The following is a 14347-nucleotide window of genomic DNA, read 5'->3' on the forward strand; positions in this document are numbered from 1 at the left end:
CCAGAATACTCTGGACCTGGGATTTTCCAGATAAGGGATCTTTTCTTAATTTGGATCTTCATACCTTGGGGCAGATTCCCTAAAGGGTCAAGTGACTAACGGTAGTGAAAATTTGCCATTGTGACGTCATTTCGGAACTTAACCGATTCCCTAAAGGGCGTAAGTGTTGTTTCGCTAGTGAAGGAGATAGACTGTAGCGTTGCTTTGCACTCTACGCCAGGCGAATTTTCTCTATGGCGAAGGAACATAACTCTGTAAAGTCAGTAAGATGTGGATTTTATTGAACGTTACCTCTAGTGCCAGACTTGCCTTCGCCACCTTAGACCAGGTGAAGTGCAATGTAGTGCACAGGACTTCCTCAATTTTTAGTTCAAAATTTTTGTAAGTCCCAAAAAATGCTGGCGTCTTTTCCAGTCCTTTGTCCGTAATTTTTTTTTTGGGTAACCTGGTTCTCCGCTCCATTTTCTAACATATGGAACATAAACTATACACTGGGCTCATGTATAGGGCATTATAACAACTCTATTTTATTTATTAAGCTTCCCTGGACTTGTGTAATTTAATGTATTTCCTGCAACATTTACGGCTATGTGACTTTATCATTTCCCACCAGATGCAAATTAGGCAACGCTAGCGCATCTTCGCTTTGATTGCTGAAATAATGCTAGAGAAAATTCACCAGCGTTCAGCACCCTGGACGCAACTTCGCACTTTAGGGAATTGGCGTTGTCCTAGCAAATTTAATTTCTTGCTGTACCTAGCAAATTTAAGCCTGGCAAAGTGCGGCGATGGCTGCGAAGCAAATTGTCGCCGGTTAGGGAATCTGCCCCCACTGTATGTCTACTAGAAAATCATGCAAACATTAAATAACCCTAATATGATTGTTTTGCCTTCAATAATAATTAATAACTTAGATTAGATCAAATACAGGGTACTCTTTTATTATTATAGAAAAAAAGGAAATTGTTTTTTAAAATATGGATTATTTGTATGAAATGGGAGACGACCTTTCTGTAATTCGGAGCTTTCTAGATAACAGATCTCATACCTGTAATATGATAAACTGTCAATCCTAGAGTGGTTTGTGTGTGTGCAGGCCCCTTTATATGTGATTGGCCTAATCAGGGAAAGCAGCCATCTTTTTCTATGTTTACATATTATGTTCAATATGAACTTGAGCTGAACTACCATAAATCTTGCTGTTAGACCAGTTATCCAAAGACTCTCTCCAACTTCAGTGCATATGTGCTCTACCCGTCCAGTGGAATAGTTACCAGATAATCTGTGCAATTTCACCTACTGCTTGTCAATAAACTGGCTGCTTATAGAGCAGAGAGGATCTTGCTGTGTACCCACCATTAGATTTACAAATAGTGAGCAATTCACTGGATCCTAGCAGGTGCATTACTATGTACAACCTCATTTTAACTAAAGTTATTCTCAAGGATTTACAACAGTTGGCAGCAGATTTTTGAAAAATACTTTTTATTAAGTCTGTGCTGCCACTGAATTCGAATACCTGAAAAGAACAGAATTCAATTGCTCAAAGCAACGAATTGGCTCATGTAAAAAAAATCTTTAAAAAATTATAAAAATCTTTGGTAACTGTGCCAATTCATCAATATACTTTTGTTATTTGGCAATTTTTCTTGACAGTCAAGAAGTGTTGAAAACTTTGATATGATTCAGACTGCTGGGAATACATCAGGATTCCCTTTTTTATTATATTTTTAATTGGTATTTGAAATAAAATGACTTAAAATAGTATTTTACACTTATTTTACCTGTCTTATTTTACAGTGGGATATACAGTACTTGTTATTCATTCATCTTTATATTGTACGCAGGTAATTGCAAAAGAAGTTTATCTAGTAGGTAGATTATTTTATGTTATTTTTAGGCAGATTTATCAAGGTTCGAAGTGAAAATTCAAATTTTCGAGTTTCTTTATGGCCAAAACTGTCAAATTCGACTAGGGAATTATTAAAATTAGATTCAAGTTTTTTTTAGAAATTCGACCAATCGAAATTTATTAATAAAATCAAATGTTTAAAACTCAGTTGAATCGAATAGACCCGAAAACTCAATCAAATTAGATTCGAATTTAAAAACTCGATTCGAGTGTTTCTTCTCTCTTCAAAATAAACTGCAATGTCAGGAAGGCTGCAAACAACTCCAAGAACTCTCGCATTAACAAACACCAATTTGGCAGGTTTTAGGTGGCAAATAGTCAAATTTGACTTCTTAAAGGGCCAGAGTAAGATAAATCTCGAAAATCAATTTGAATTTTTTTAAAAAACTCAAATAGAATTTGAATAACTCCCTAGTGGAACTTGAGAGTTTTGACCATTAAAAAAATTTGAAAATATGACCCTTACAAATATGCTCCTTACTGTGAAAATAGTACTGTGAAATGGTAGAAGCATAATCCATGATGTGTCAACAGGGTCGTTCTAAGAGGCCGAGGTGCCATGGGCAAGCTATAAGTCAATATGAAGGTGTGGCTAATTGCCGCAAGCTTGACAAAGAGCCAGGTGGGCTCAAAACATTGCTCTGTCGTTGTTGCCCTGCATGTGAAAAATAAAGGCTTTTCTTTTAATCAGAGTGCTGCCCATTTGAATTCTTAACTTGAGTATTGTATCCTAATTATAGGTACATGCAATGAAAAGGTTTTAACTCCACAACTACTACTTTGAATTTGCTATGCCGCATATTGACAGTACATAACAGGATTTTTAAATAAAAGGTGTGCCAAATAAAATAACCGCTAATTTTTGCAAACTGACACTCTTACGCTGCCTTTTTTTGGGGGGGGCCTCATGTTTTGATCCTTGAAGCGCCAGGGATTGTATTAAATCTACAGTGCTGGCCCATTGGTAATTTTATACCAGTTCCATATATATATATTTTACATTCCCTGGCATTTAATGAGTTAAGCATCATGCCCTCAAAAACAAAAATGACTTTTAGGGCAGAGACACACAATCAGATCTGGGGAGATTAGTCGCCCAGCCACAAATCTCCTCTTCTTCGGGGCGACTAATCTCCCTGAAATTGCCCGCGGGTTGGCACTTCGTTTTCCGAAGTCGTCTAAAGTGTCTCCATGAAGCAACTACTGGCGACTTTGGAAAACAAAGCGCTCCCAGTGCCACCCTGCCGCCAATGTTCATTCTAGCCAGTGGGGAGGCAGTTCGGGGAGATTAGTCGCCTCGAAGAAAAGGAGATTTGTCGCCGGGCATCTAATCTGCCTGAATTGCAGCGTGTGTCTCTGTGAGGGTGTTACAGTCTGCAGCAAGGGAGGGTGTTACAGTCTGCAGCAAGGGAGGGTGTTACAGTCTGCAGCAAGGGAGGGTGTTACAGTCTGCAGCAAGGGAGGGTGTTACAGTCTGCAGCAAGCTAGTGGCATGTGTTTGGCACACCTGCTGTGTTTATATCTGTCGCTAATACATGGTTTTCTAAAGAATGTAACTATAATATGAGTGGATAGCACAATTACTTGGGTAATATGTTTACAACCACAACCCAGAATATTTGAATAAAGCCTTGTTGTGGAATGGCTGGAGCTAAGCATATAAAAGAAAATAACATCTTCGAGCAAGTCTTTATGAAGTACAAAGCAATAGGTTGTTGTGACATATAACAAATTGATCCATGTTTACTGTAGAAAATCAATATTTATTTTAAACCAATGCATTGAATATAAACTTAAATATTGTCACACTGTCATATTAAGATGGCTTATGAAACAGCAGTTGCAACTTCTAGAGAAGAACTTGTAAATTCACAATCTAAAAAAGGAAAATGAAAAAATTGGAGAGAAAAAATTACAAAATATGGAGAAAACACTTTTTAATTACACAATACAGCAACCAGGCAATTAAGATTAGGGAAATAGTCGAAAGGAGACTTGATGTGCTGAAGATGGATCCTCTATTGGATAAAAAAAATGCTTGATAGCATAAAATTTGTATTCAGACGAGGAAGGACAATTTCCAGCGATGTTTCACCCGGTCTATATTGCCCTAAAAATATATAAAAAAAGAAGGGTCGGGCTGGTTAAAGAAAAATGGGAGTTATAAATGTGGAAGTAATAGATGTAAGGTGTGTAAACATATATCAGTACAAACCACATTTAAAAGTAACATAACAGAAAAGTTATATTAACTGTAATTCTAGAGGGATTGTATATTTAGCCACACGTACTTGTGGTAAACAGTATGTGGGGAGAACCTACAGATCTCTCAAGGAACGAGCCAGAGAGCATCTCACACCTTTTGATAAAGAAAAATTGGAACAGAACAAACTAACTAACAATAAGAACATTTCAGCAATAGGAAAACATATCATGTATGCACATAATGGAGATTTCAATTATATTAAGTTTCAGGGCATTGAAAGTGTTAAACTAGGGGTAAGGGGAGGAGATCTACATAGAGTGATTGATAAAGAGAGGTATACTGGATTTTTACCCTTAAAACACGTTTCCCAGTGTTTTTATGTTTAATTGATGCTTTTAATTGACATAGTCATAAAAGGCTAGAGTAACTGCTGACATCACCTCTGATGAAGTGCCAGACTGAGGCCTGAAACGCGTCAGGTGATCACACTGTCATAGAACAGAAAGTATGTCTCTTGTGAAGTCCTGTCCACTGTTTTTAAATGTAACCTGGAATAAAGCTTTTTGATTTTAAGGAACCGCTGTTTAAACTATTCCTGAACTTTAGGCTTTAGACCCACTACTATAGTTTACATAACAAGCTGCTATGAAGCCATGGGGGCAGCCATTCAAAGAAGAAGAAGAAAAGGCACAGGATACACAGCTGATCTCTGTATCATTCTCTGTATCATTTTTTGGTGTTACTGTTTCTTTAATCATGAAAAATATGTGGTTATTGTTATTTCTTAAACCGTGAAACTGAAGCGATTCCAATTTGGTCCTTGCAAGGTAAATAATTTGATTTGCAGCATCCCCTGCAGAATTTCCCCTGTTTATCTCTTAACCACAACATGGGGAGGGGTTGCTGGTTTACTGCTAATCTACCTGCCTCACAAGGACCAAACATGGAGTAGCTTCAGATTCCCTGCTTGTTCAAGATTTAACCATTTTCATGATTAAATCAGTAGACAAATGTATGCAAGTCCTATTCAATGCACTCGTTTTGACCATGATGTTATATTGGCACTTTACTGAACCTATCTGTACTCAAGTAGGATGGAATTGTACACAAGAATCTTCTATTTGTGAACTTGGGATGTTCCTGACTGTTTTAACATCTAACTCTTGTATTTTTAACAAAAATGTAAATCAATAGGACAATATATATTTCTACTCTACTATGTTTATGATTTTAAGCTATTCTATATTTTTAAATGGGTCAGAGCTTTTTAATAATTATTTATTATTAAAAAGCTCTGACCCATTTAAAAATATAGAATAGCTTAATTTACAGTATAAAAAGTTTCAGATGTTGAAAGTCTCTCTCTCTCTACATATATGCAATGTTTTGTATATATATATATATATATATATATATATATATATATATATATATATATATATATATATATATATATATATATATATATATATATATATATATATATATCAAAATGTAGGCATCGGCACTCGCAAAATCGCAGTTAAAGTTGCCTGGGTGCTGTCCTCCAAAAGGAAATTCAAAGTTGCAAAGATGAAGCCGCACTCACACGACTTACGAAGCAATAAACAATTTTATTGGCACGACTATATATATATACACACACACACACACAGTATATATCTGTATCTATTTTCATTTATGTATTGTCCACAAGAGGAACTCACCTTTTTATTTTCTCAAATCATAGAAATCCAGTATTTTAGTTACTCGTTAGTGACCTTTCACAGGGATGTTAGTTTGCTGTTTGGAACATTTCTGAAGAAGGTCACCCCAGAATGATATACTGTATATATAATTAAAAACATAACCCATTGTTTTTGAATTAGCAGAATGGCAAATAAATTTTTAACAACATTTCCCTTCTGGTTGTCCAGAGATTGGAAGTTATGTGACTTTAAGGGGATTATTTACTAAACTCCGAATTCAAAAATCACAAAAAATTTTATGATTTTTTTTTTATAAAACCTGACTTTTTCGTAATTTATTAAACCCCAAGGTAGAGTCCTGCACGGGTCCATTTTTTGGAACCCGTACCAGCAACCTGACCCACAAGTACCTTATCCGCAACCCTGACCCGTGTGCTGCTGACCATCAAGAATCAGGAAGTGCTGTCATTGTAAACCGCAAGTGGCATCATCGCTTCTATACCCTCACCTGGAACTTCTACCCGCAGAGTACCGCAGGTTTTTGCGGGTACACGACCCACTGCAGGACTCTCCCCCGAGGATTTAAAAGTCTGAATTAGAAAATCCGGCACCTCAGACCTGTCGAGGTTGCATATAAGTCAGTGGGAGAAGTCCCAATGATTTTTTGGTGTGCGCTGGGTTTCGTGCAATACCACAAAGTTTTCGGGTGAAAATTCAGGAAAAAACGTGAAATTTGGATGAAAATTATTTATTTCCCGCAAATGTTTGGGAAAATGTAATAATAAATAAGTGTAAAAAACCCGAGCGGATTTGATCGGAGCTTGTAGCATAAAATATTGAGATAAATACGGACCTTGATAAATAACCCCCTAAGGGTTCGGATTCAGTCTGGTTGAACACAAATCCTGCAAAAAGTGCTAAGATCCCTAAGTGCCAAGTCCCAAACTGAATTTTGAATTAAATCAAAGCATTAACTGAGATAGCGACTCCTGAAGGCTCTTACAATGGTAAACACTCATCAACCTTATTTTTGCCCTTGTGTATTTTTTTCTACACCATTTGAGTATGTAGTTGTCAAGCAATACTCCAAAAGGACAAGTTACATTTAAAGTTTGCATCTGTTCATCCAGCACCTACAAATAAATTATCTATTGGCAGCAAAAATCCTTTTTTATATAAAAGAGGGGCTTTAGCCTGTAGTTCCATAAAGAGCATTTGACACCTGTGTGTGAAATACACCCAGTGCAAACATAAGCCTTATTGTCCCGTTCAGCTTAAGTGAATTTATAAAATACAATTAAAAAAGAAATACTATTTACACATCAGAATTTCTTTCTTGTGGTCAAATACTATGAGCAGGAATTCCACAGTGATTATGCCATAAATCTATAGCTTTGCTCATAATTGGGTCAGTGTTGCAATGTCTTACAGGCATGAAGAACAGCTGCTCACTCTATCCCTGCTCTTCCCGAGCCCCTAGGAAACAAGTAGAGACGGGAAAATCTGTGTCCTGCTTCTGCACAATTTTCCCAGACTTCCAGCGCCGTACTGCAGCTGGTTTTGGGGGGGTCAATATGTTTTTTTTACCCCGCAAAAAACGCTGTAAATGTAATGGTTATTCAGTAGCTCAAGTGACTCCCGGGAAAATGTGTATGCGCTAACTTCATTTTGGGGTCTCTAAATGCCAGACACTTTGGTAATCCTATGCACAACGTGCATTAAACTATGAGTGGACCCCAGGCATTCATATTTAGGATGTTTTCTCTTGGTACCTTATGCTATGTGAGAGATAAGATGCTAGTAAGTGGAAGCTTTAAAGCTTTTTCCAGGTATTTCAACAAAAGCAACAATTTTGGGAACGCACTGTGACTCTGGATTCATCTGAAAGTGACTTTTCCAAAAAATATATGGTTTGGGGGGGTTAATGTATCCTTATGGGGTTTTGCCCTGCAAAAAAATGTAAATTTTTTGATTTTTCAAGTGAAAAACAAACACAAACTTCATTTTTGTGTCTCTTAGCACCAGATACTTTGGTAATCCTCAGCACAATGGGCATCAAACTGTTCAGTGGACCCCTAGCATTCATATTTTGGGTGTTTCTTCTTGGTACCTGCTGCTATTCTTAGATAGCTATAAATCTCTGTGACTGTTTCCTAGGGGGGCATAACATACTTGTTGCCCCACAACAATGAATTATACCAATTAACTGCATGTAGCCACCGACCTCCCTTTTCTACATATGCCTTTTCCATTAGATTAGAGCATATTATTAATCAACTTGATGCACGCAGTCTCCCCTGCAAACTGCCATCCCCAAAAAACTGTTTGATGACCTGATATGCCTAATGTATCAAACCACCTCAGTTTTTCCATCCATGGGCGGCCATACTGGATATTCTGAACTGTAATTCCATGGGCAGCCTTTTCATGAACCCTCCAACTGTCATTGCTGAAACTCTACTGTTACCCTCTTACTAAATAGCTGTGGCATGGTATTGCTCTTCCTACAGTTATAAGTCAGTTGTGTTTTTTTTTATTAAAAAAAAGCTCCAGCAACAAAGAACATATATACAATGTACAGTAAATGTACAGTATAAAAAAACTCAGTGAGGTTAAAGCACACGACTCATTTTGGCAACAATGTAGATAAATCTCGAAGGTTTTCTAGAGATTTCTGAAGCAGTCATTATCCTAAACCCCATTATCTAGAAAGCAACAAGACACAAGAATGCCATTGTTCCATAGTCCTGGCAACTATTAATAATTTCCTGCTTCTCTGTAATAATATAATAGTAATTTAAACTTGATGGTAAATAAGCTACCATGAATCAATTTTGCTAGGAAAAAAAAAACTAGGCTCATTTAATTTTTGAATGATTGTAGCCTCAACGTATGGTAATCCAAATTACAGATAGACTCCGTTATCTGAAAAAGTACGAGTCAGGACTGGAGGCTAATGCCAGTCTATGGGCTAATACTCAGCCTGCGTGTTTCAACTGGCTGATTTTCAACCCTGTCTAGCATTAGCCTAAAGAGAAAAAAAAATCCTTTACTATATGATATCTTTTTTGTTTTACAGTGCCCCGTGGTATGTCCAGTGAGGGCATGATTAGCTTTTTAAAAATGAGGAAGAGAAAAGTCAACATTTGCCACTCCAGCTGAAGCTCTGCTTTGTGGTGAAAAACCTGCAACTGCTGGAACTCCTATTCCTTGGCTTGAACTGGGATTCAAAATAGGCCCAAACAGCCCCCCCACGGGCCCAATTATTAGTGACTGTCTGTGGCATCTTACAGCAGCCCCTCTGGAATTTGCCAAAACCCCCCCCCCATTTGAAATCTGGAAAGATTAAGAAGACAAAGGCAAATTAAAAAACTATAGAAATTAAAAAACAAAGACCAATTGAAAAGTTTTTTTTACAATGAAACATTCTATAACATAATAAAAGTAAGCTGAAAGGTGAACCACCCCTTTAAGGGGTGGTTCATCTTCCAAACACTTTTTTTCAGCTTATTTGTTTTTCAATTGCTTAACATTTTTATTTTTTTCCAAAATCAGCAGTCTCTATGGAATATTAGCAACTATTGCATCAATTCCAGCAGATGCTTTCAGTGAAACAAAGGGATTCTGCTCAGCAGGGAAAAAGATAAGAAATGTATCAATGAAATTATTAATTTAGAACAGTTTACAGAGTTCTCCCAGAGCTGCTTTAGAAAAACAGCAAACCTTCCCGTATCTCTAGTGGGGAGAGCAAATCTAGTCAAAATGATCTTCCTGCCCGAGTTCCTTAACACCCCTGTGTACCTACCCCAGAGATGGTTTCAGCAGATAGATTCTCATAGGGAGGAAACACAACACTACCTTCTGCAATGCCTTTAAATCATTTATTCAGCAGAATGTGGCACAAGCTGAATGTGGTACTGACAGCTGAGGTAGGGTGCACCACCTTATTGGAAATACTAGAGAATCCCCTCAATAGGGGCGAGCACTCTGTTTTCCCATACACTGCCACAATGGTTACCATCATGAGAATCTTTGGGATGTACCTTATACAACTCTACCCAAAACCAACACTTGGCCCCCATGCACACCCCTATGGGCAAATTTGAGATTCCATCTCCTGGTGCTTCCTGAATCTGGCCTCTGGGCCTCTCTGGGAGTGAAGCATTCACTCAGAAAGTGGAGCAGGGGCAACTTAACTCTTTCCAAGAGCTCATGGAAAAAGTCCATCAACGAGGTCCTCCCCCTGTAGAAAGTAGTATACTTGGCCAAGACACATTTCTGGCTATATGGGGCCCATAGCTCACCCTACCAGAGACAGCAGTGGGTCAGGGCCCTGCCTGATCACCAGCCCAGCTCAAAAGAGCAATAGGTGATGCCTGCCCCCAATATAAAAACCTCTACCTAAACTGTCTCTTGTAATACATTCATCTTCGGTCAAGTTTGGAAATACAAAATTGATATAAGACAACCGTTTACTGTACAGTATTTCTTACTTTCTGTCTAGGCTTCTTGTTGTCTAATTGAAAATGCAAAATACAAAAAAAGAAAGACGTAAGAAGGTTAAAATGAAGCTTTAAACTTCAAGATTATAAAACATTCATATTTATACATCTACAGTTATATGAAAAAGTTTGGGAATCCCCCTTAATTCTTTGGAGTTTTGTTTATCATTGGCTGAGCTTTCAAATTAGCAACTTCCTTTTAATATATAACGTGCCTTATGGAAACAGTAGTATTTCAGCAGTGACAACGTTTATTGGATTAACAGAAAATATGCAATATGCATAATAACAAAATTAGCCGGGTGCATAAATTTGGGCACCCCAACAAACAGAGATATTACATCAATACTTAGTTAAGCCTCTTTTTGCAAATGTAACAGCCTCTAGACACCTCCTATAGCCTTTGATGAGCGTCTGGATTCTGGATGGCGGTATTTTTGACCATACAAAATCTCTCCCATTCAGTTAAATTTGATGGCTGACAAGCATGGACAGCATGCCTCAAATCATTCCATCGATTTTCCGTGACATTCAACTCGCGGGACCATGACGGCCATTCCAGAATATTGTACTTCTCCCTCTGCATAAATTCCTTTGTAGATTTCCAAGTGTGTTTAGGGTCATTGCCTTGTTGGAATATCCAACCCCTGCGTAACTTCAACTTTGTGACTGATGCTTGAACATTATCCTGAAGTATTTGTTGATATTGGGTTGAATTTATCTGACCCTCGACTTTAACAATGGCCCCAGTTTTGTAAGTTCAAACCCAAAAAGAATCAGAATCCCCCTTGACAAAGTCTAGTATGCCGAGAATTTGGGGGATTCTCATTCCTTGGAAAAGTGTATCTGTTCCTTGTGGTTTGTTTCTCCTTTTTACTTTCAACTTACAAAACTGGTGGTATGTATATGCTCATTAGTAATATTATGTAAAATTGTCTTGTAAAAGATATTGATTTACCTGTTGTACTTTTGTTATCTATATAAAATAAATTTACCTTATACCACCGCTTTTTTGTATATTATTTAAAGCATGCAAACCCATTATATGTGACATGTGGGTTACTTGTTGGTGGTATCCTTGGGTTAACAGCACCTTTTTACATTTGATGCTTTATTCCCAAAAAACTTCTTTTTGTTGCTTGGAGTGCCCTCCTTTGATCTGTGTTTCTAAATGAAAGACATACCACTGTTATCTTTTTTGTTGAAAGTGGAGTAAATTATTATGCAGGCTGAGAGGGGTCGCCAAACTTTTTCATATGACTGTACATATTCAGCAGTGATGCCACTCATTCTATAGTCTAAAAGAAAATTTTGGGTGCAAGAGAGATAGTAAAACTGTAAACAATTACAAATTTCTCAGCACTCCAAATACATGTGATTCTTGCATGTTTAGAGAAAAGTGAATTACCAGCCATAAAGGCAGAAAAAGAGACACATTTGGTCACATTGTTTGTACAAATATGAATAAGCTGACACACCCCATCAAAGCAGTGTCTTTTGCAACAATCCTAAACTAGTTTATAAGTGATGTATCCATATCTGCTGCATAACCTTCTTAAATGCTTGTTATATGTCAAATGCAAGATGCGACATACATAATTCTCACCCCATTCTATTGGACATTTTAAAAGATAAGCTGCATTATTAGTCAATTTGATGTCGCTTTCAAAGGAAAAGATAAGGATTTCGGAAATTCACTTCCGTTGCCGTTTTGTAACCGTTCTCCAACCGGTAGAAATATACAAATAAATACAAAAACCTGTGAAACAGCGCTTCTCCAAGAAGCTCAGGGATATAAGAGAAAAATGAGATGGAGGGAAAAGAATAATTTTCCAATATAGTATAGTAGGTTAGTTTGCTTTTCACTACCCGTCTGTGTGAAATTGATTTTTATCTACACATTCACGTGAATAAAAAGCTCTTTCATTCAGCAAGACTCGTTTTTATTCTTCTGTGATCCGCCCGCAACAATAGTTGGGTACTTACAGACGTTCTATATAGATTGGAGCATATCTGCCATTAATCGTCCAGATTCCACTCTGGATTAACTAGGAGAGATGCGCTTCTAATAGTGTAAAATCGCTTTAATATACATAGAACATTTTAAAAGTTAAACTCACATACGTTTTGTCACTTCCGACTAAGTTAGAAGTGATGATAATATAGAATATATATAGGATATATATATATATATATATATATATATATATATATATATATATATATATATATATATATATATATATATAGACAAATACAAGATTCCTCTGCACTCAACCCATTATCAATATATTTAAGACAGAGACATTTTGTGCAAACTGCTACTGAAAAATGCCTTACCCTTTAAACAAAACAGGGATTGTTTGTCCATATATTGCAATATATTTAAGCTGGCCAACTACGTCAAAGTCATCCCATATCTGGCCAGTCCTATGCTCAATTTTCATTTGATTCATTAAGAATTCTATGGTTTCATTATACATTTTATAAAAGGGACGAATACGTTTTACCTGCAACTTACTAGCTGCTTTCAAAGTAAAACTCCCAAACTTGGCTGCAGTTAACGCTTGATTGCAGTTATTGCTGCTAAGGGTGGCCCAACCAGTTATTAGGTTCAGGGGGCAATTACTTTTTCACACGGTTTGGATTTCTTTTCTCCCTAAATAATAAAAACCCTCATTTAAAAACTGCATTTTGTGTTTACTTGTGTTATCTTTGACTAATAGTTAAATGTGTTGATGATCAGAAACATTTTGTGTGACAAACATGCAAAGAATAAGAAATCAGGAAGGGGGCAAATAGTTTTTCACACCTACTGTATACTCTACAGATATATATATATCATCCATCTATATACATCTCTACAGATATGTATTCATCCATCTTAATATACACTCTACAGATTATATATTTCATCCATCTATATATCACTCTACAAGATATGTATTCATTCCATCTATAATCACACTCTACAGATGATATATATTCATCCATCTATATACACTCTACAGACTATATATTCATCCATCTATATCACACTCTTACAGATATATAATATTGATCCATCGTATATACACTCTACAGATATCAGTACATCCATCTATATACACTCTACAGATATATATTCATCCATCTATATACACTCTACAGATATGTATCATCCATTCTATATTACACTTCTACAGATATATATATTCATCCATTTATACACTCTACAGATATTATTCATCCATCTATATAACACTCTACAGATAATTTTATATTCATCCAAGTCTATATACACTCTACAGATATATATTCATCCATCTATATACACTCTACAGATATATATTCATCCATTCTATATACACTCTACAGATATATACATCCATCTATATACACTCTACAGATAGATATTCATCATCTATATACACTCTAAACAGATTATATATATATATTCATCCATCTATATACGCTCTACAGATATCTATATATATATTCATCCCCATCTATATACATCTCTACAGATAATTTTCACAATCTATATACACTCTACAGATATATATATATTCGTACATCTACATACAACTCTAACAGTATATATATTTCATCCCTCTATATACACTCTACACAGATATATACAATGGCATCTATATACACTCTACAGATATATATTCATACCATCTTATATACAACTCTACAGATATATATCATTCCATCTATATAACTCTAACAGATATATACATCCATCTATATACAACAACTCTACAGATATATATTCAATCCATCTTATCAACTCTACAGATATATGATATATTCAATCCATCGTATATACACTCTCCAGATATAATATTCATAACCATTTTAATCCCTCTATAGATATATATTCATCCGACTCTATACACTCTATCAGATATATAATTCATTCCATCTATATACATCTGTACAGATATATTTCATTCATGCCATCATACATCTAAGATTTTGATTATTCATCTAAAATACATCTACAAGATACATATTCATAGCTCTATATAACTCTCAGACATATTATTTCATT

At 36.1% G+C, this 14347-nt stretch overlaps 1 long non-coding RNA gene across 1 annotated transcript in view; it reads right to left on the reverse strand.

Moving 5' to 3' along the window:
* Positions 1 to 3654: 3654 nt before the first annotated feature.
* The window catches only part of LOC121395131, a 32528-nt gene continuing 21835 nt past the window's right edge, over positions 3655 to 14347 (reverse strand). Inside the window, exon 2 of the long non-coding RNA XR_005962260.1 lies at positions 3655 to 4022. This is a non-coding gene — a long non-coding RNA (uncharacterized LOC121395131). The remainder of the gene's footprint in view (positions 4023 to 14347) is intronic.

Source organism: Xenopus laevis, chromosome 6S (genome assembly GCF_017654675.1).
Source record: "Xenopus laevis strain J_2021 chromosome 6S, Xenopus_laevis_v10.1, whole genome shotgun sequence".
Taxonomy (NCBI): Eukaryota; Metazoa; Chordata; class Amphibia; order Anura; family Pipidae; genus Xenopus; species Xenopus laevis.